The following is a 21,473-nucleotide window of genomic DNA, read 5'->3' on the forward strand; positions in this document are numbered from 1 at the left end:
TGCGCACAGCAGCAAGTTTTCCCTCGTGAAAGAAACCAAGGTTTATCGAACCGGGAGGAGCCAAGAAGCACGTTGAAGGTTGATGGCGGCGGGATGTAGTGCGGCGCAACACCGGAGATTCCGGCGCCAACGTGGAACCCGCACAACACAACCAAAGTACTTTGCCCCAACGAAACAGATGAGGTTGTCAATCTCACCGGCTTGCCGTAACAAAGGATTAACCGTATTGTGTGGAAGATGATTGTTTGCGAGAGAAAATAGTAAAACAAGTATTGCAACAGATTTGTATTTCGAGTATTAAAGAATGGACCGGGGTCCACAGTTCACTAGAGGTGTCTCTCCCATAAGATAAAAGCATGTTGGGTGAACAAATTACGGTCGGGCAATTGACAAATAGAGAGGGCATAACAATGCACATACATGACATGATAAGTATAGTGAGATTTAATTGGGCATTACGACAAAGTACATAGACCGCCATCCAACTCGCATCTATGCCTAAAAAGTCCACCTTCGAGGTTATCATCCGAACCCCTCCAGTATTAAGTTGCAAAGCAACAGACAATTGCATTAAGTATGGTGCGTAATGTAATCAATAACTACATCCTTGAACATAGCATCAATGTTTTATCCCTAGTGGCAACAAGCACAACACAACCTTAGAACTTTCGTCACATCGTCCCGGTGTCAATGCGGGCATGAACCCACTATCGAGCATAAGTACTCCCTCTTGGAGTTAAAAGTAAAAACTTGGCCAGAGCCTCTACTAGAAACGGAGAGCATGCAAGATCATAAACAACACATGTATAATAACTTGATAATTAACATGACATAGTATTCTCTATCCATCGGATCTCGACAAACACAACATATAGAATTACAGATAGATGATCTTGATTATGTTAGGCAGCTCACAAGATCCGACAATGATAGCACAATGGGGAGAAGACAACCATCTAGCTACTGCTATGGACCCATAGTCCAGGGGTAGACTACTCACTCATCACTCCGGAGGCGACCATGGCGGTGTAGAGTCCTCCGGGAGATGATTCCCCTCTCCGGCAGGGTGCCGGAGGCGATCTCCTGGATCCCCCGAGATGGGATCGGCGGCGACGGCGTCTCGGCAAGGTTTTCCGTATCGTGGCTCTCGGTACCGGGGGTTTCGTCACGGAGGCTATTTGTAGGCGGAAGGGTAGGTCAAGAGGCGGCACGGGGGCCCCACACCACGGGGCCGCGCGGCCAAGGGGGGCCGCGCCGCCCTATGGTGTGGCCCCTCCGTGGCCCCTCTTCGTCTCTCCTTCGGACTTCCGGAAGCTTCGTGAGAAAATAGGCCCCCGGGCTTTGATTTCGTCCAATTCCGAGAATATTTCGTTACTAGGATTTCCGAAACCAAAAACAGCAGAAAACGAAGAACCGGCACTTCGGCATCTTGTTAATAGGTTAGTTCCAGAAAATGCACGAATATGACATAAAGTGTGCATAAAACATGTAGGTATCATCAATAATATGGCATAGAACATAAGAAATTATCGATACGTCGGAGACGTATCACATGCACAGCTGCTTTCCCGTGGTCGTGTTCCGCTCTCTGAGCTGAGCTTCGTGCTGAGGAGACTCGTCTTCGTGGTGCTGGTCTTCTTGAGGTTCCCTCTGTACTTGCTGCTCGTGGCTCTCCTGTGCCGTCTACTCGTGGACCTCCTACACCGCCGGCTCCGTTGCGGTCTCCAACACCACCGATACTCTCTACTCCATTCCAGGGCTAGAGTCAGCCCCAACAGCCTCGTGGTCCGACAGCACTTCCCTGCACCTACTGTGGCAGGACTGGCCACACTGTCTCTACTTGCTGGCAGATGGATCCCAGCTTACGTCCGCGGCACCATACTCGTTGTCAGGCTAGTTCTTCAGGATCTTCTACTGTTGCGCTATCTGATCAGGACATTATCCGTGGTCTTCATGGTCTGCTTGCGGCTACAGGCTCTTCCTCGACGGGGACTGCTAGTTCTGTGCCTGGCTCTTCCGGCACCGCGCGACCACCACCTTCTACACAGTCAGGTATGTCATCCCCGTGGTATCTAGATTCTGCAGCTTCTTTTCATATGACTTCTGCGTCTTCTATTCTTCCTGCTCTTCGTTCTCTTGTTTCTCATGTCCGTGTTATCACGGCCGATGGTACCTCTCTTCCTGTTTCCAGTCGAGGCACCCTTTCTACTTCTTCTTTCTCTGTTCCTGATGTTTCTCATGTTCCTAGCCTTAAGATGAACCTATTTTCTGCTAGTCAGCTTACTGATTCTGGTTGTCGCGTCATTCTTGACGCTGATTCTTGTACTCGTTCGGGACCGCCATACACGGGCCCCGGTTGGAGCCGGCCCTCGCAGCCTTGAGTCCCCGGGGCTGCGGGAGTTAGACCGGCTTCGCGTTCCTTCCGCCGACACTTCATCCGCCGGTTCTCCGCGCGTTGCCGCTTCGTCACTGGATCCTTTCAGCAGTGGCATCATCGGCTGGGTCACCTCTGTGGCTCCCGTTTATCGTCTTTAGTTCGTAGTGGTCTTCTGGGGTCTGTCTCAGGAGACGTGTCTTTGCATTCGTGTCAGGGTTGTAGGTTAGGTAAACAGATTCGGCTTTCCTATCCTACTAGTGCGTCTGTATCTCAGCGACCTTTTGATTTAGTTCATTCAGATGTTTGGGGTCCGGCTCCATTTCCTTCGAAAGGGGGTCATCGATACTATATTCTGTTTATTGATGATTTTTCGCGTTACACCTGGTTGTTTCTTATGCACTCTCGCAGTGAGGTGCTCTCTATTTATCAGCGCTTTGCAGCCATGGTTCGTACTCAATATTCCACGCCTATTCATGTGTTTCGTGCTGATTCTGCTGGAGAGTATTTCTCCCAGCACCTGTGTCGTTTTCTTGCTGAGCAGGGCACCCTTGCTCAGTTCTCGTGTCCCGGCGCCCATGCTCAAAATGGTGTCGCCGAGCGTAAGCAACTAAGCATCGTCATATTCTTGAGACTACCCGTGCTATGATGATTGCCTCCTCTCTTCCGCCGCATTTCTGGGCTGAGGCTGTCGCTACATCGACTTACCTTATTAACATTCAGCCTTCTGCTGCCCTTCAAGGTGGCATTCCTCTCGAGCGTCTTTCTGGTCGTTCTCCCAATTACTCGACTCTTCGTTTATTTGGTTGTGTTTGCTATGTCCTTCTCCCTCCTCGCGAACGCACCAAGCTGACCGCTTAGTCTGTTGAGTGTGTTTTTCTCGGATACAGTGATGAGCATAAGGGCTATCGCTGTTGGGACCCTGTTGGTCGTCGGATACGCATCTCTCGTGACGTCACGTTCGATGAGACGCGTCCCTTCTATCCTCGCCCCACCTCGGGTACTTACCCGGTGGATGATATCTCTTTTCTTCTTTTTTTTCCGGATGCACCCCCTGCTGTTCCTTCTCCTCCTCCTAGTTCTGATGCGCCTCCTTCGGCTTCGGTGCCATCCTCTCCTCCGTCTAGTTCCCCTAGTACTCCTCGTTCTCCAGCTTCGGATCCTTCCGATGCTATTCCATCTTCCTCTTCTTCTGATGAGTCGTCTTCTGCCGATGACCTCCCTCCTTCCCGGCATGTTCGTCAGCGTCGTCCTCCAGCCCGTTACTCTCCTAGTCAGTATGGTCTCTCTGTTGTTTCTGAGCCGACTTCTTATCGGGATGCCAAGCGTCATCCTGAATGGCAGCTTGCCATGGCTGAGGAGATTGATGCGCTTGAGCGCACTGGCACCTGGGATCTTGTTTCTCCCCCTTCTGATGTTCGTCCTATCACGTGTAAGTGGGTCTATAAAATTAAGACCCGCTCTGATGGATCTCTTGAGTGCTATAAAGCACGTCTTGTGGCTCGTGGCTTTCAGCAGGAGCACGGCCGTGACTATGATGAGACTTTTGCCCCTGTGGCTCATATGACCACTATGCGTACTCTTCTTGCTGTTGCTTCTGTTCGCCGATGGTCTGTGTCCCAGCTTGATGTTCAGAACGCTTTTCTTAATGGCGAGTTGAGTGAGGAGGTTTATATGCAGCCCCCTCCTGGGTATTCTGTTCCCAATGGGATTGTTTGTCGTCCTCGACGTTCTCTCTATGGTCTCAAACAGGCCCCTCGTGCCTGGTTTGAGCGTTTCGCCTCTGTGGTGACTGCTGCTGGTTTCTCTCCTAGTTTTCATGATCCAGCACTTTTCGTTCACACTTCTTCTCGAGGACGCACCCTTCTTCTTCTCTATGTTGATGATATAATCATTACTGGTGATGATCCTGAGTATATTCCCTTTGTCAAGGCTCGTCTTCGAGATCAGTTTCTTATGACTAATCTTGGTCCTCTTCGCTATTTTCTTGGCATTGCGGTTTCTTCCACTTCTGATGGCTTTTATATCTCTTAGGAAAAGTATATTCAGGATCTTCTTGCCCGTGCTGCTCTTGGTGATGAGCGCACGGTTGATACTCCTATGGAGCTTAATGTTAAGCTTCGTCCTACTGATGGTGATCCTCTTCCTGATCCCACTCGTTATCGCCATTTTGTTGGGAGTCTTGTTTATCTTGCTGTCACTCGTCCTGATATTTCTTATCCTGTTCATATTCTGAGTCAGTTTGTCCCAGCTCCTACCACTGTTCACTACAGTCATCTCCTCCGTGTTCTTCGTTATCTTCGTGGCACGATCACTCGTCGCCTGTTCTTTCCCTGTTCCAGTTCTCTCCAGCTCCAGTGCTACTCGGATGCTACGTGGGAGAGTGATCTACAGATCGTCGTTCGGTCTCTGCTTACTATGTGTTTCTTGGTGGTTTGCTTGTTGCTTGGAAGACGAAGAAACAAGTAGCAGTTTTCCGTTCGAGTGTTGAGGCTGAGTTGCGGGCTATGGCTTTGTTGATTGCTGAGGTGGCCTGGTTACGGTGGTTGCTTGCAGATTTTGGGGTCTCTGTTACGACACCCACTCTACTTTTGTCTGACAGTACAGGTTCTATCAGTATTGCACGTGATCCGGTCAAGCATGAGCTGACCAAGCATATTGGTGTTGATGCTTTTTATACACGTGCTCAGGTGCAGGATGAGGTTGTTGCGGTTCATTATGTGCCTTCAGATTTGCAGTTGGGGATTTCTTTACGAAGGCACAGACTCGAGCGATGCATGACTTCTTACTCTCCAAACTCAGTGTTGTGGATCCACCATGAGTTTGAGGGGGGTGTTAGATGTATATATCTGTATATTGTAGTTTCCCCATATGTTAGGGTGCTTCCTGCATATTTGCACATGTACATGTACTATATATTGTGGCCTTCGGCCCCCTGGTAATACAACAAGCATATTGCCCTAACAAAGACCACATTACACAAGTACAACAGTGTGAGTTATATGCTTCGGAAACAGGAATAAAAAACATAGGAGAAAGAAAGAACCAAAACTTTAGGGTGCAGCCGGTCCATTCTAGGGGCATTAACATACTCCTGATCGGTTACGAGAAGAAATAGCTCATACTAGTGAAGTAATGATACACACAACTGGTGTCGCCGAGAGACTGCCACAAAGAAGATAAATGCACTTCATCTTGAAGACAAAAACAAAATTGCAATTGGAGAACAGTGCAGAAATTGCACAAAACTAGAACATCAAGTTATTTCTTTACCAGGTCGAATCTGTTAAGAGGATGGGTGAGAAAATTTAATGATTATGGATTGCACACAAGAAAACAACTTTGTTCCAGGAGGTTGTTTTTGCTCATGAACATCGGGTTTCGAATGTCGACGGACATAATCTAGCTAAGGCTTTGTCCTCTCTTCCAGAGGGCCGGCATATTTGGCTGTTTGAATTCTCCTCATATCACTTGTATTCTTTTGGACATTATGAATGAATAAACACCTGTGTTCACCATCCAAAAAAATAAAATATAGTGCTCATTGTCCTTTGCCATACATTAGTACTCCCTTCGACACTAGATAAATCTATATCTAGATAAAATAAAGCTAATTTGGATCGAAGAGAGTACTCCATATTAACGATAAAGAGTTACTAATGGCCTTTAAAAAAAATTAGTGCACCTTAAATGTTCTCTTCATAAATAAACAAGGGGACCTTAATTTAGCACTTTACAAGATCAAATCACTTAATTAATACCCTATTGAATAAATTATCCATTAATTACTAGTCATGATGTGTAGTATCATATAGCAGTATAATGCACATGATATTAGTGTATGATTCTATCTGTACAATGCATGGTATCATGTATTAGTACATAATATTCTTATATATATTAATTTGTTGTATCTCCATGCAAATATGTGTGCAAGATTTATTTGACATTTAATTGTTTCGATTTATTTGTTATGATATGGCATCTACCTATGATACTACTATAATCTCTCTCATCATTAATTTTAGTGATACGTCAACTTTTTGCTACCTATGATATTTTTATTGTGAGTACTCTTATATATATAATATGTTCGTATATCACGGTATCCTGCACGTTGACAGATATCAAAACTCTACCTCAAAGCATACCATGGGGGGTCGTTTCTGCATCCTCGTCTCTTTATGCTTGGTCGTCGTTCCTTTCGCCCCTGCATCAGTGGAGGCTACTCGCCATCTTCTTTCCATTTCAGGTGATTACTTCTTATTTGCTTTGACATAGTAATTTTAAGCTACAAGTTTAGATTCCTTGTGAACTATTATGGTTATGCAAAATGTACAACTGGTCTTCTTTCGTTAAGTTATTTGGAGGTACACGGAAGTTTCGGCAATAGCTGACAATTCATCATGTTGTTCAATTTTTCAGATGAATGCACAACAGAGCCCATAGTGTATAATCCAACTGACTACCATGATCCATTTCCTACCCCAGTGTCTCCCCGTCCTTTGCCAGGGCCATTGCCACCGCAACAAGCATATGGTAATTTTATTGATGTGCTTCTGCAATGGGTGTCTTTACATTTATGAGCATATTGTCATTTTCGCTTGACTTTTTAGTTTTGAAACACAATTACCTTATGTGGAGTACCATTTGGAATTTATTATTAATTAATTATATGTTTATGCAGCTGGTCGTCCCTTTGGGAATCATGAAAAACCGCATGCTACACTGCATCCCTGTATTGGTCACTGAAGGCACATCGTCATCTCATAAAATAAAATAAGGCAACTCACATGTACTGAAACTATGTAACTATTTTCAAAAAGTGGGAGCATATGTTTGAATAATACCTACTCTCTCTGATCCTTTTAAATTGACTCAGATTTAGTATAATTTTATACTAAATTTGAATCAACTAAAAGAGACCGGAGAGAGTATCTAGCAAATGATCAACTATGTTTTTCTTGTTACTTCAAATCATGAGTAAAAAGAATACATGGTTCCTTTTTTAAAATTAGCCAATACAATCCGCAGATGTGTGCCCCTACTACACATGAAAAAAGTGTGCATTTGCTTATATAATACTAGCAAAGCTTGCACGATGGCACGCCGCCCTTGAGCAAAGATTGTTGCATGTGTAGTGTAATTAAAAAATACCCCAAAACCCCTATAATTGGAAAATTTGAATGCCCGCGTAAAAATCATTGAGAGGTATAGATGAATTGATGGAATAGCTGAAGCCATATAAAATCCCACGGGATGAACCCAAAAGAGTGGATTCTCTGCCCACTTTTTAGCTCAGGAAGGAATCTAGGTATCACTAATAGAAAAAGAGGCTTTTGTTCAGATCTGCCCGGAGCTTTAGCACTGGACCCGCTACGAATCCAGACTAAAGGGTGCACTAGCACCGGTTCGAGAGGCCAGAGTTTTAGCACCGGTTCGTGCGGGATCTTTAACACCGGTTTGTGCCACGAACCAGTGTAAAAGTTTTTTTTGCTCCCAACGCACCTCCACCCCCTCCTCTCGTAAAATACAAAACAAAATGATAGAAAATTCAAAAAAATATTTTTTGATTCATGTAAGTTACGCAACCTACTATTAGGCAAAATTAACAAATTTGAATTTCGACTTTTTTGCATAAAAAGTTTAGAAAAAGGTAAAATGGCATTAGCTTTTGCATACGACGTCGAAAAAAAATGTATAATATATCAAAATGATCGTGGGTTTACCAGGTTAGCCAATTTTTAGATTATCAAAATTCCAAATGGAAATATGAAAGCAGGAACATTATAGTTTTTGCTAGAAATTCTGGATTTTATATATTTTTTATTTTTTAGAAAATTTAAATTAATAATTCCTTCTTGCATAAAGATTACTATCAATTAACCATAAAGGTTAGTAAATTTTTAGATTTACAATTTTTCAGGTTTTCGATTTTGCACAAGAAAATTAATAATTAAAATATAATTAAAAATTAAAAATAATTAAAATTTATTATTTGTTTATTTATTCAAGATTATTTTTACATATTTACTTTTGTTTATTAAAAGAATCATGTGGAATTCAAATAATAAAGAAATGTGATATCGTGACCAACATGTTAATATGTTTGATATGATACTAGTATCAATAACATGCGCGCGAAGCACTTGAAAATGAGATGGAAAGGAACTCGGAAGTTGAGCGTGCTAATGCTGCAGTGGTGGAGGATGTGTGATCGAGCGAGAAGTTTGACCACGAGTAATTAATTTGACCAAAGATAAGTGTAGTTAGAGACTAAACTTATCAAATAACTAAAATATTAAAATTTGAAAAAATAGATAAAAAAGAGAGAGTGGAAAATAATTCGAAAAAATTGAATATAAACAATGGCACCTGTACCGAGGTTCTGCCGCGGTAGCGTTTTGGGCCGTTTTCCTGCCGCGGTAGACCCTTTCGCACCGGTTCGTAAGGTCCTCCGCCCGGGCGCTCGGCAGCGAGCCACGCGGTGCCCCTTTAGCACCGGTTCGTAACTGAACCGGTGTTAAAGGGGAGGGGGGCCTTTAGTACCGGATGCTTTGTACCGGTTGAGCAACCGGTAAAAAAATCACTTACCAACCGGTGCTAATACCCCGTTTTCCACTAGTGTATTTCTCTCCAATGTGGTGCTATTGGTTGTAAAAGAATGGTTTTCAAATCGTACAAGTAGTATTGCATGAAGACAGTGAATAAACATAATTATGACCAGTCAACAATGTTATTCATATATGAAAATCTTTGCCCTTGCATCTTTCAAAAGTACTTAGTCAGAAAACAGTCTGCCTAATCTTAAAAAATCATCTATCTACCTATCTAACTATCTACCTATATACCTGTACCGCGATGAAATGATCCATGACAACTGACAAAAAATAAAAGGAGCAGAAAGATAAAAGGAAAAAGTGAGAGGGCAAATCATATTTTGGGAAGCTAGCACAACCTCCCTATGTCCCCAAAAAAACGAAAGATAGGTCCTGCACTAAATGGCACACACGCCAACACAGTTTTACACAAAGGTAAGTTAACTATGCCCGGGACAACGAACACCTAAAACACACACCCCATCTTTCTGCATGACACAGCCGCAGCATTGCTTCTAGTGAGACTCTAGCGATGAAAGTAAAACAGTAAGGCTGGTAACACGCTCCCAGATATCACTCCTAGAGGCCCAAGGGGAAGAGCGCACAGAAGGAGTGGCAGGCCAAGTGCGAGGGCCTTGTTGACCCTGCTGCTCTGGCATCGGCGCTGCGGAGTTTGTCAGGTTCCTGGTGATGCTCACGTGCCGGTGGTGAGGCAGTGGCCATGAGTAGTAGTAAAGGTTTTGCTCGCGCGTGCGAGCAATGTGAATAGGTTAATTGTAAGTCGCCACAATGTAAACGTGCATAGCATAAAACCAAGATTTTCCTTTTCGCTATATTAATTTCAGATAGTGAATAAGAGAAGATACCGTTGAAAGTTGAGACCTGTAGGCTTTGTCAATCCAGCTTCCAGGCTTTCTTGCTGATCTTTTGGCAATTGCATACCAAATACTCCATATTAGAAGTTGTTAATATTTTGATTTTACCATGTCGCCTGGGTGCACAAGAACAACCATCAATAATAATACGAGAATCTAAAGGCTATGAGAAAAAACGGAAGGAGAACATTCCCCTTGGCTGGAAATACCAATGCTGGTTAATTTTCATGATAGTAACAATTCATCACTAACCTTTTAGCAATCTGAAACAAACTCATGTTAGTACGATCCAATTACTGTTCATATTTTTGTGATGTATCCATCAGCGTAAGAGATCCCCAACCTCTTAGGTAGGAGTATCAGACAACAACAAACGGATGCCTTTGATTACCCAGTTTAAGTGAGCAAAAGAAAGCAGTGGAGTGTTTCCTTTCTCGAAATACATTACGGTGTTTCTACTTGTGCAAGAACTTGTAATCAAAGTATATATGGTCAAATGCTTTCCAATCTAACAGAATGATGTTCACTCAACTGACAATGTCACCAACATACAACAAGAATAATCAAATGGTGTAATTTTGGAGTTAATGTCCACCACAATACCTTTGTTAAAAATATCTAGGCGCTCCTCCCTTTGGCTTCCACCGAATAATTCACCAACCTAGGAAACATGATATCCAGAAGACAAGTTATTGCATAAAAGGTTAAAGTATACATTACCAATTTTCAGTACAGAAAGAATTAAAATTTCGTCCACCAAGGCACGAAATAATATCATAGGCCACTGAACTACATGCGTAAAAGAAAGATCTGACAGTCATCAAGCTCATGTAAAACTATCTTGTTAAGCACAGTGTGCTCAATTTGCAATGCCTCATGAAAGATGGCTTTGTTTGTCTGCCTCTCAATCACTTGTATATACAGCCACAACTTTTGTCAACCATTCACAGATATCATTTCTGACCAGATTGTGTATAAAGTAAATCAGTAAAATGATGATGAGTAGCAGGGATATTGTCCATTTGTCAACTATTCAGAGATAACATTCCACAATCGGATAGCAAATGTTGTTCTACAATCCTGAGAATAATGCAGCCCCAACAGACACCACATTTCAGCCCACACCGTGAGACGCGATGCAGCACTACCCTTCGCGGCCTGTCAAAGCGGTACAAAAGCGGGAACGGAGGCGCAATGCGGAAAACCTCATCCATTTCCTCCTCCGCCGCCTGCTGCCGCCACCACTTCTCTGATCCCTGCTGTCTCCAGCCACCAAAGCCAAGTCCCGCCGGTTCAAGCATGGCAGTGGCAGTATTCGCCATGGGTTGTCGTCAAGCTGTCGAGCGCACGGCACGCATCTCCGACCAAGCTTGCCGCCACGGTGACATGGCCACTACCTCCGATCCCGCCGTTGGAGCTGGGCTTGGCATGAGGCAATATCTCAAGTGCATAGTGCACTACCTCCATTCTTAAACAGGAAGCCTGAGGCAATATCTCAAGTTGATGTGATTAATAAATGCAATAGCAACTTGAAGATGAAGAACATAGGGATCTAGGTAGCTGAGATGAGTCACATAAGATGAATCATTCAAACTTGAAATACACCAAGTGACTCGGGAAACTGGCAATAGCAACTTGAAGATGAAGAATGCATACTTCAGCTTCTTTCTGCCATATATTGCCAGTGAATGCATACTTTAGCAAAAACTTTCGAGAATTTTAGGCCAAAGCATACATTTACTGAACTAAACAATACATATCTATAGGCAATGAATCTGGATGATTGTGAATTCGCTAATGTTTGGAATGCAAAATTCATGAAAATTTCACACATAAACTTCAGTAACCACACAGTGTAATATTCAGCATTTTTTGGGCAATTATCTCTTGCTAAGTAAGTGTCTAAGAATCTTCACGCAGAAACTTCAGTAACCACACAGTGTAAAAACAGGACTATTTGATCGAGTATGATAAGGAGAAACTTAATTAGGATGGCATGAAGAACGAGAAAGATGCATCTAACACTACATCACAGACGAAACTCTGATTTGGTTGGCAAGAGTGATCAGGATGATTCACCTCCGAATAAAACGGAGACTTGACGGGCTCATCGATGCAGTACTTGCCCAGCTGCAGCGCAACATCGGCTACCTCCTGGTGGTCTTCTTGTTCCAGGAGAAGAAGACCTCGCCTGCCACGGCGCAACCCACCCCCGTGAGCCCCTCGTGGGGCGGCGGGAGAACTTCTCCTGCGGCGCATCCGCGCGTCCACGGCGGCCTCCTTCCCTTCTTCTTGCCATCTTCCTTCCCCTTATCCTCCGCCTGCTCACCTGCTCCCCTTATCCATGGCGGCTGGCGGCGCTCCCGTGGCGGAGGCGAAGGAGAAAACCCTTTCCTATCGTCTAGGCTCGCTGCTCTATGCGGTGCCACGCGGCAACTGCGGGCCGGCCCGCATACGCCGCTTATTTTTCTGCTGTTCCGTGGACGCTCGCATACGCGGCAACTGCAGGACGGCCCACTCCCGTTTGCACCCTGAGACCCAAGAGGGCAACGACGACAAAATTGGTGGCAGAAAACGGAGGAACTTCGTTCTTTTTAAGTAGTGTAGATACATACCTCCTACAAGTTTGCAAAGAAACAAATTTACCTTGATCTCTTCCTAATTTTTCATGACATGGTCATGGTGCCCTTTTTTGCCTCTCTTCTATTTACACATGCACATACAGCTGTTTGAAAGAAAAATTATTTAGCTCTCATCTATATTGTTAATACATGCATACCTATATTTTTACATGAGCGTGTACACTAAAAAAATAATAGCATTGTCATTCTCAAAAATATCGTTGGTGTTGTTAGCCATAGAGTGATAATATTGACCCAAGCCAAAACAAGAAACTAGATTAGGCCGTCGTTTTGATGCAATGCACAAATAACGGCTCTAAATGGCCATCTTACGTGCTATGAGCAGGAAAGCTGAAAATTATGAATTTTTTTTCTAATCACACTGAACAACACGTATCGACCAGGAGGTGGAATTGATATACAAACCACATAGAAAAAAACTTAAGTAGGAGGTGTAACTGATAAAAAAAAAATGAAGTGAAAATGAGTCATCCATAAGTCTATAAAAAGCGAATTGATTAAATATTCTTCAGTATTCCTAATATGATTATCTTGCGATCATTATCTACCATATATGAAAATTACAATACATAAGAAACAAAAGTGATATGCTAGAAATTTCTTAAGTATTACCAATGTATTTCACAACCGTAAATTCCTCGGCAGCTCACGTGTTGCACAATAAACATTGTAGGACACTTTAGTGGTGCACAGTGTTTAAGCAAACATGGAGAGAAATTTATTCACAATTATGTCGACCATGGTATGTCATAAAAAAAATTGTTCACCAAATCACTTGCATAAAAAAATAGGACATGAAAGAATACATTTTGTAAAAAAGATATCATTTTGCTAATACTGTACTGCAACTTTTACCCTTAAGATCCATAACAAGTTATCATCATAGTCTAAAGGAATGTATATTTTAATGAGAGATCTTTTCATTAATAAATCATATACTCCTAATTCTAACTTTTAAACAGAGGAATTCCTAACATATAGTTAGTTCGGCAAAGCCCGGTAGTCCAAGAAACTTAAAGTAGTAATCTCTGTGAAGTAGGGAACACACAAAGCATGCTTGGTGGCTTGAAGATTGTCCAGTTAAGATGTTTGAGCAGTGAAAGTAGGACAAAGAGAGTTTCAGCATGGTCAAGCAAATGGGCAATCACTATACATGGGAAACTAATTACTTCCCTCGTAGGTTGCAAATAACAAGGTTACAGGTCATCAGAAAGAATCACTTCGTTTGATCCATCTCTCCAGTACATTTGGACTATATCTTTCAAGGTGTGCTAAATATTTTCCACCAAGTACACTCCACGAAAAATGGCAAAAAAAAATTGAAGTATCACTAGTGGGTTTCTTTTTTAAGGAACTAGTACAAATGCCCGTGCGTTGCCACGGGTCCTCAAATTTCATTTTTTTTAAAACACATATATAATTCATAACTCACTATGAAAAATCAAAACAAATCAATGTATCATAATGTACTACAGAATGATAATGCAAAACGCAATAACAAGACATATCATTGTTGTGCATTGAGATACCACCACTTGTGCAATGATGAGGTTTAGATAACCCGACCTGATAATAATCCTTATATCCAACAAACATGAGATGATGTCTGAGATTGAAGTGCAATGGATTGCGTGCACAAGGCCCTAGAATGAATGTGTGGATAAAGAAATAAACTCCAGCTTATTTATCACACAACTAAAACCATGCATACTATCCAACTCAACTCAGAAGTCAACGAAGCATATGCAAGTACTTTCATAGTGTCAAGTTACACTTAACGAAATAAAAAGAAGGGATGCAGCAATAGTTCTAATTACTCTAGGCCCTAGTATCGATTAGTAAGAATGGCAACATTATTCTAGTGGTGTGCATCAGCTACAAGATATGGGATGATCTTAGCACCAGGGGAAAGAAAACAAAAGGTACGACATATGGGGAGCAGCTCGAGACTAAGATCTTCTCATGGAAGTGCCTTTTCACCCTTCATTCATTCACCTGAAGCTGTAGCGACCTTGGCCTGATCACCTGCTTCATTGACCTCCGACGAAATATCGGTTGTAGGCTTATGATATGACAAATGGAAACGACATAATTTGGTGGTTTATGCTCACCTTTGTGGATAGAACGGTTTGTCGAACTTTGGGAGGGGTCATGCTTGTGGCAACATGGTCTTCCTGTTAATCATTAGAACATAAAATAAGTGATTGCAATTGCACCTTAGCAACCTCCAAGAAACAGGTGGATATACCTTTTGTGTGCAAATTCATTCTCCTGTTGCAACCTCTTGCAACTGTTCCCTTTTCATTTACCTGTATCGCAATGATACGTGAAACCTTCTAATCAATATACTCAGTTCTATGACAACATTCCCCCCTGAAAGCAGCAACAAGACAATAGTGATAATTTAATATTAAGCAACTATTTGATTCTCCGAGACCATGCATTTCCCGTGCTTTGCCACGGGACAAAAAGAAATCCATCCAACATGTATCACCCATGATGTTTTCAAATATCTAAAATAGGAACTACTTCCTCCATTTTAAAATAATCGTCTCAATTTTTTGTAGATACAGATTTATCTATACGCAAAAATGCGCCTAGACACATCTGAATCTAGAGGAAGTTGCTGACACTTACTTAGGACCAAAGGAAATATTTTATTCTTACACGCTACATATTTGTTTTGCCTAAGTACCAGATAAGACATCAATCAAAATAGGAAATAGTTAATAGACCATCACGGGCGTAGCAAGTTGGTGTGCATATGCAATAATGACATAATGTTAGGATTCGGAAAGAGTATAAACTCTCTGCAAAAGACCGACATCCAGAGACTCAAGTTATCTCGATCTTAATTTCTAATAAAACTATAAATTAAATATTACATTTAAAGCCAAGCAAATCCACTTGTCTAGATTCGTGGTGAACTTATACTTCATTAGCAGCACAACCGGCAGGCTATTTTTAGCCTCCAACAGCAAGGACCTCTCAGTTCACTACTACCTTCACGGATGGACGTGGAGTCAGTTAACAGATTCTCCATATCTGACTTGTTAAAACTTAAACATATATTGAATTCATGTCATGTCTCCATTTTTTCTCTACAGTCGACCTTCAGTGTCCCTTTTAGTGACACCTCTGCTCTTTTGACTTTTGTTGATGTTGTGTCAGTGGCTTGTCGCCTCATTCTGATCAATATCTCTTAGAAATCATTGGTCACATTGAATTTAATAAAATTGAAAAGAAACTTTCAACCTTTTTATTGAAATCCATCCGTACGAATTAACATGTGCTAATAATAACTAAAAAATAATAGCAACAAGGACTATACACCACTACGAGGATGGCATACATGATGCCAGGAGAAGAAACCGACGGATCTAGAACAAGAGGATCCCATCGATTGAGAAAAGGAAGAAGGATACTGACACCAACCAACTGACGTACGGTCGGTTCATCTGAGTACTCGAACATGGAACCAAAGACCAGGTTAGCTGCCTGCTGGGTCGATCCATCGGTCAGCGAGAGAATATCTTGCCCGGGCCGGGTCGGCGCAGACATCCCCGGGTGCTCCGCAATCTCCAGCGGCTCCAAAGGCGGCGCTGCTATCGGCGGTAAGGCGTCGAGCCTATTGTTAACTGATTTAGGAATGAACAACACCAGAATAGGATCAAGATTCAATCATATCTGAGAAGAAAATACCTCAGAGTTTGGCCTCTTGAGCAATTGCGGTGGGGAGCTGACAATCCCCGATCCGGCGTGGCGGCACTGAGACTCCGCCGGCCTGCCCAGATGTGCCTTCCAAGCCAACATCCTGGCCGGAGAGGAGGAGGCATTCAGAGGGATAGGAAGAGCTCCACATGATAGGGAAGCGGGAGGAGGCGGAGGGTGGTCGGCGGCGGCGTGCAGCTCGTGGAAAGGAGGATTGTCGACATCCGAGGCGAGGGTTTCGAGTGCTAGGTTCCCTTTCCATTCTGACGATGTCGTTGGGCCAGGCCCAGTTGGACGCGTGCGGGACGACGGAAGGCTCGAAGAAACGGGACGACGACCAAAAACTGGTCGTAGTGAGAGATGAGGCAGAATAGGGAACATGTTCCCGGAAATTCGTTTCGGGTCGTACGTCCAGATGATCACACTATCTGGACCATTGAACTTACTTGGGATCTGTGCATCGCAGTTGTATTGAAGGTTGTATTTATCAGTACGATGGTTTATTGCACAGGACTCGGCCGCACGTGTGCATACACGGTCTTGGACCAGTTAGACGGCAGGGGAAACAGTCCAGGACGCCTTGCAATTTATTAGACCGCGCACGAGAATCCTGGACCGTGTCCGTCCATTCTTATCAAAATCAAGCACTAATCGTTGATAAGCAACTGTTAGAAACAAACAATGTCGAAGAGAGTAGTGCCTCTCCCTCGAATAGATTGTATGCAGATCGATCAGCAAAGGACTTAACTGTATTTTTGGGAGCAGAGTCCACTGTCCAGCGCTGCCATTTTATATCACAACCCAGCTCGGTTTCCCTCCAAGGGCAATGGCTGTTTTCAAATTCGAATTCAAATGGTTGGGCAGAACACACTGGTGATGAAGCACTGACTCTGCCAAGTGCCGCAAAACTTCTTGTACTTACTTTTACAGGCTAGTCAAGAAATTAATTCTGCATCACATTATTCTCAAATAAAAATGAAACTACCCTGATAGTACTAATCAGGTCCAAACATTTTCAAACGAAAAAATGTGACCCACATAAATTAATTTTACAATCACTCATGAAAAAACAAATCACCATGTCCAACTATCTTAGCAAATCATGCATACAAACAAATACACACATCGACGCTGTCAAGCTAGACATTTACCCATTTCCTTCAATTTTAGTACAACTGAAACAGACACACAATCATTCCCAAGACATGGTAAACTTCACATATCACACCAACATGGCATCTGCCTGCTTTGTGCAAGTGGTCCTCCGGTGCCCAGGCAACCCACAGTTCATGCATTTCACCACATTTCTAGGCTGCTTTGGAGCATCACCACACTGCCGACATGTCGTTCTCTTGTGACCGCTGAACCTGCAAATTGTGCAGAAACGTGTGCGCTTACTAAGACCTCCAACTCCCTCGTCCAGGGCCTTGTCTCTGCTTGTAGTTGGTCTCCCTGTGCCACGAATTTTCAGTGGAGCACCAAGGCCTTCGAGTTCATTCCCCTCATTATCCATGTTGCCAGTGTTTTCTAGCAGAAGCAAGTCCTATCTTCAAGACCCAGACCGTCCCTCATATCATCGAACGGTGCAATTATAATTAACGAGGTGCAGCTTCTCGTACGCCTCCACACTAGCATCACCGACCTTCACAAGCCCAAGTGCTTTCTTGTACATTGAGGAATGACGGTACGTGAATGATCTGGTCGAGACGTGGTCGTTCTGGTAAACCTGCAGGTGTTCCGGCAAAACATCCCTCGCATCCATAGTACATCTCTTCAGGATGTGCCGCTTAGGTATTTCATCGATTCCCATGTACTCCATAACCTGAAAAACAAAATTGGCAGGATGCCACAACTAAGATTACCTACCTCAAGACGATTACTAAAATCAGAGAACATGTCATGCACTACAAAAGTGTTGCTTACCTTAATGGTATGGCAGCAGACAACCCCTATGTGCTCGAACAACCCATATTCACGCTCATAATAGTCACCACCGTCGAATATCTTCACCTGAAATTTAACCTGGCTCCACTTCTCTCTTTTATGTGTCTTGGTGTGCTTAGCCAAATGCAGTTTCCCTTTTTCTACCTCTTCAATCCGATAAGCTCCTGCCAGGTACAAATTCTTGCCAAATTGCTCAAACATAGCACGGCTCCTGTATCGACAGGTTAACATGCAGCATTTCCCTAGCCTTTCTATATGCAAAACAATGTGAAAAACAAATTGTAAGGCAGACGAAGGTAGGTAACCAAACACATCCACATTTCCCCCACAAAAAAACAATGATCATATAAATCTTACCACTTTTGTCCTCTTCTCCTGATAGACTTCATCCTTCTCGCGGCCATGCTGCAACCATATAGTGCCTCACGAACATGTTCATCACACATCGCGGAGGCACATAGCTTTTTAGCATCATGTTGGTATGCTAGTCATTTTTGCACAGAAAACACGTTTGAAATATGTTTTTGCCCATTTCCGACGCACCTCACAAATTTGTGTCAGGAATGGGTGTCTTCAGGTCATATTTCTCTATCAGCATTGCCCACACGGGCACAACGTTTTGAATTCATCTTCTATCATCATGTGGTTCCCTACTTTGTGGAATTCAGACCTGAACTCGCTCTTCTTGCTATATAGAGGACCCAAACACTCCTTTGCCTTCTTAAGCACATGCCATTTGCGCCATATGTGCACCGTGCCAGGCAAAACTTTGCCTATTGCCACCTCTATTGCCCTGTTCTGATCTGCATGTACCACCAAAAACACTCGTAAAAAATCTTTTTCACAATGAAATATATACATAAATGTAAAAATAAACCGCTACACAATGGATGTCTACATGTTAGTATTGTTTTAGGTGCGACGCCACCCATCACCCGAACAAACTCCGAGAAAACCCACTCGAAACTCTACGTCTGCTCATCCCTTAGCAACACACCTGCCAGGATAATGCTCTGAAAATGGTTGTTGAACCCCACGAAAAGCCCAAATGGCATATCATAAAGATTTGTTCTATATGTAATGTCAAATGTTACCACATCACCAAAATACTTGTACTACATACAGCTCTATCCATTTCCCCACATCAGATTCTTTATCCGACTATCTGAATCTGCCAGAACTGTGTGTGTGAACTCTCGGTCCTTTGATCCTATCGCAGCAATCACTTCTATTGTCTTCTTTTTTTTTTCTTTTTTTTTTTTGAAATACTTCTATTGTCTTCTTCACGTTGTCATCTACTTGCTCTTTGCTTACCGACCATAGAGATTTTTCAAACTTCTCATTGTGAACGGCACATTACCAACACCGCCAAAAAAGCTTCCAATAATGATGTACACCTTCGCAATGTTAATGTTGTTCTCCATGAGTTGTCCAACAAGATCATTGGTGCATACATCTATGTGTTTGTGTGACTGCCAGTGAACTTCTTCCGCACAAGTGACACAGAGCGAGTGGTTGTGTCTCGCCCGTTGCTCGGTTATGTACCATCTGTTGTCTTCGGTCCTTAGCAAACGGATCATGGCTGGGCACTTACAACAGGCAGGACCTGCTGTTCTCCCCTACTGGTTTTTCCTGCATCATTTTTTTCCCAAACCATAAACGAACTGCTCCTGATACTTTTGCTTGCATACATGTAAACTATTACTTACTGAACACCCATACACTATTTCTTGCATTGTCTTCTTCCTTTTCCGGGTTCTGCCTGCCCTTGCCATACCTAAACGCTGAACCCATGTTCCCAAGAATACAGGTTGTAGAAGTCGTAAGACTCGGCAAGTGAATCGAATGTCATGCCTAATGTAGGCTCCACAACAAGCTCTCCTCGCTTCTCTGGATAACTTCTGATAATTTTCTCCAAGGCACCAATTCTTTTTGGGCAAGGAGTCCATTCTGCAGCGTTGGCCCTAACCCTTACTCTGCAAAGCACAATGGGAAAATACATGCCAGTGTGAATAAATTATAAATTATGTGATACTGCAAGAACAATAAGTTCGGCCTCCATACATTTCCTACAACAAAATGACATGTCTATTGATGCTTATGCCTCAGTGTTCTCCGTACTAGCAGATATGTAATTGATGTCTACATTTCTTCGACATTGATTTTCAGACTAAACAAATAAGACTCATCGAGGTTCTCCAAACTACAATCTACCAACCAAAGAAAAGGCACTAACTGGCCTTCTGATCCAACCTGGAGCTTCTGGGTTCACTTTCAGAGTTGACTGCTCTGAATCCACTGGCCCGTCGTCCTCCCCAATCTTCCTCTTCCCGTTCACATTTCCCCTGGAATTTATGCAGGCCGCCGACCGTGGTTCACCCCAACCTCGCGGCCGCTCTCTGCATCCGAGCAATCCCTCTGTCCTTCTTCGCTTGGCCGACGCTGTCGGCCTCGTCCTCTCCCGGCACCTCTTGCACAGCTGCCACCACCGCTAACCGCCCCTTCCGCCTCAATTCGAACCACATAGCCTGGATCCACAATGGTAGCACACCCGGAGGAGTCACCGAACTCACCTGGATAGGGATTGAAGATCGCGATCCAGGTTCCCAACCCCTAGTGCGAATCACACGAGATGTGCGGCGCAAGATGCACTAACCTTTCCACCGGGCCTAGTGGGAAATCCATGGCTCCAGCCTCCAGCCTCCAGTAGTAGGCAGCGACGCTGCTCCGCCGTCGGCGTCGAGGTCGCCCAAGTTTTTTCGTGCTGCTCCGTCGTACTGACGCCTCTTCAACTACGCACATATACGAGTAAAACAAACATGGATGGAAAATGTTGGACCGGTAGTCCAGAAATTGGGAGAAATTCTGCTCGACCGGATCAAGAAAAATGGCGTTATCTCCTACACGGCGCTGCTCAACTAAGACATTTAATGTCGTGCGTACGCGCAAACAGTGGGTTCCCCTACTGCGTATACCTGAATTTCAGCGTGACGACCGCGCCTGACAACACAGATCGCGACGCATAAATAGACGGTCCTGATAGTATGATCATCTGGTAGTATGTCCCAAAACGCCGCGTCCACATGTTCCTCCTTTTTAAGTAGTGTAGATGTAGAAGATTGTGGTATAGGTTGGTTTTGAATTTGTTTTGTCTGTGTACGTCAAGATAAGGTGGTCTTCAATACATGGTTGATATACCATGAATTAACACAGAATTCTTTTAAATATCAGACGCTAACAAATAAACAAATGGGCAGGCATAACCATCATATCAAATATAAATTTAAGTTTCTTAACTGGAGTTAAGACATGAAAATATCGGATACTC

The 21,473-nt window shown here is 43.3% G+C and overlaps 1 long non-coding RNA gene and 1 pseudogene across 1 annotated transcript; both read right to left on the reverse strand.

Annotated features, from left to right (window-relative positions):
- The window catches only part of LOC124648037, a 28,297-nt pseudogene extending 17,127 nt beyond the window's left edge, over nucleotides 1-11,170 (reverse strand).
- A 4,559-nt stretch (nucleotides 11,171-15,729) lies between these two features.
- Nucleotides 15,730-16,349, reverse strand: LOC124706847. The gene is made up of 2 exons (XR_007004605.1): nucleotides 16,193-16,349; nucleotides 15,730-16,118 (listed from the first exon to the last, which is right to left on the reverse strand). It is a non-coding gene; the product is annotated as an uncharacterized LOC124706847 (long non-coding RNA).
- Between the last annotated feature and the right edge of the window lie 5,124 nt (nucleotides 16,350-21,473).

This window comes from Lolium rigidum, chromosome 4, assembly GCF_022539505.1.
Source record: "Lolium rigidum isolate FL_2022 chromosome 4, APGP_CSIRO_Lrig_0.1, whole genome shotgun sequence".
Classification (NCBI taxonomy): Eukaryota; Viridiplantae; Streptophyta; class Magnoliopsida; order Poales; family Poaceae; genus Lolium; species Lolium rigidum.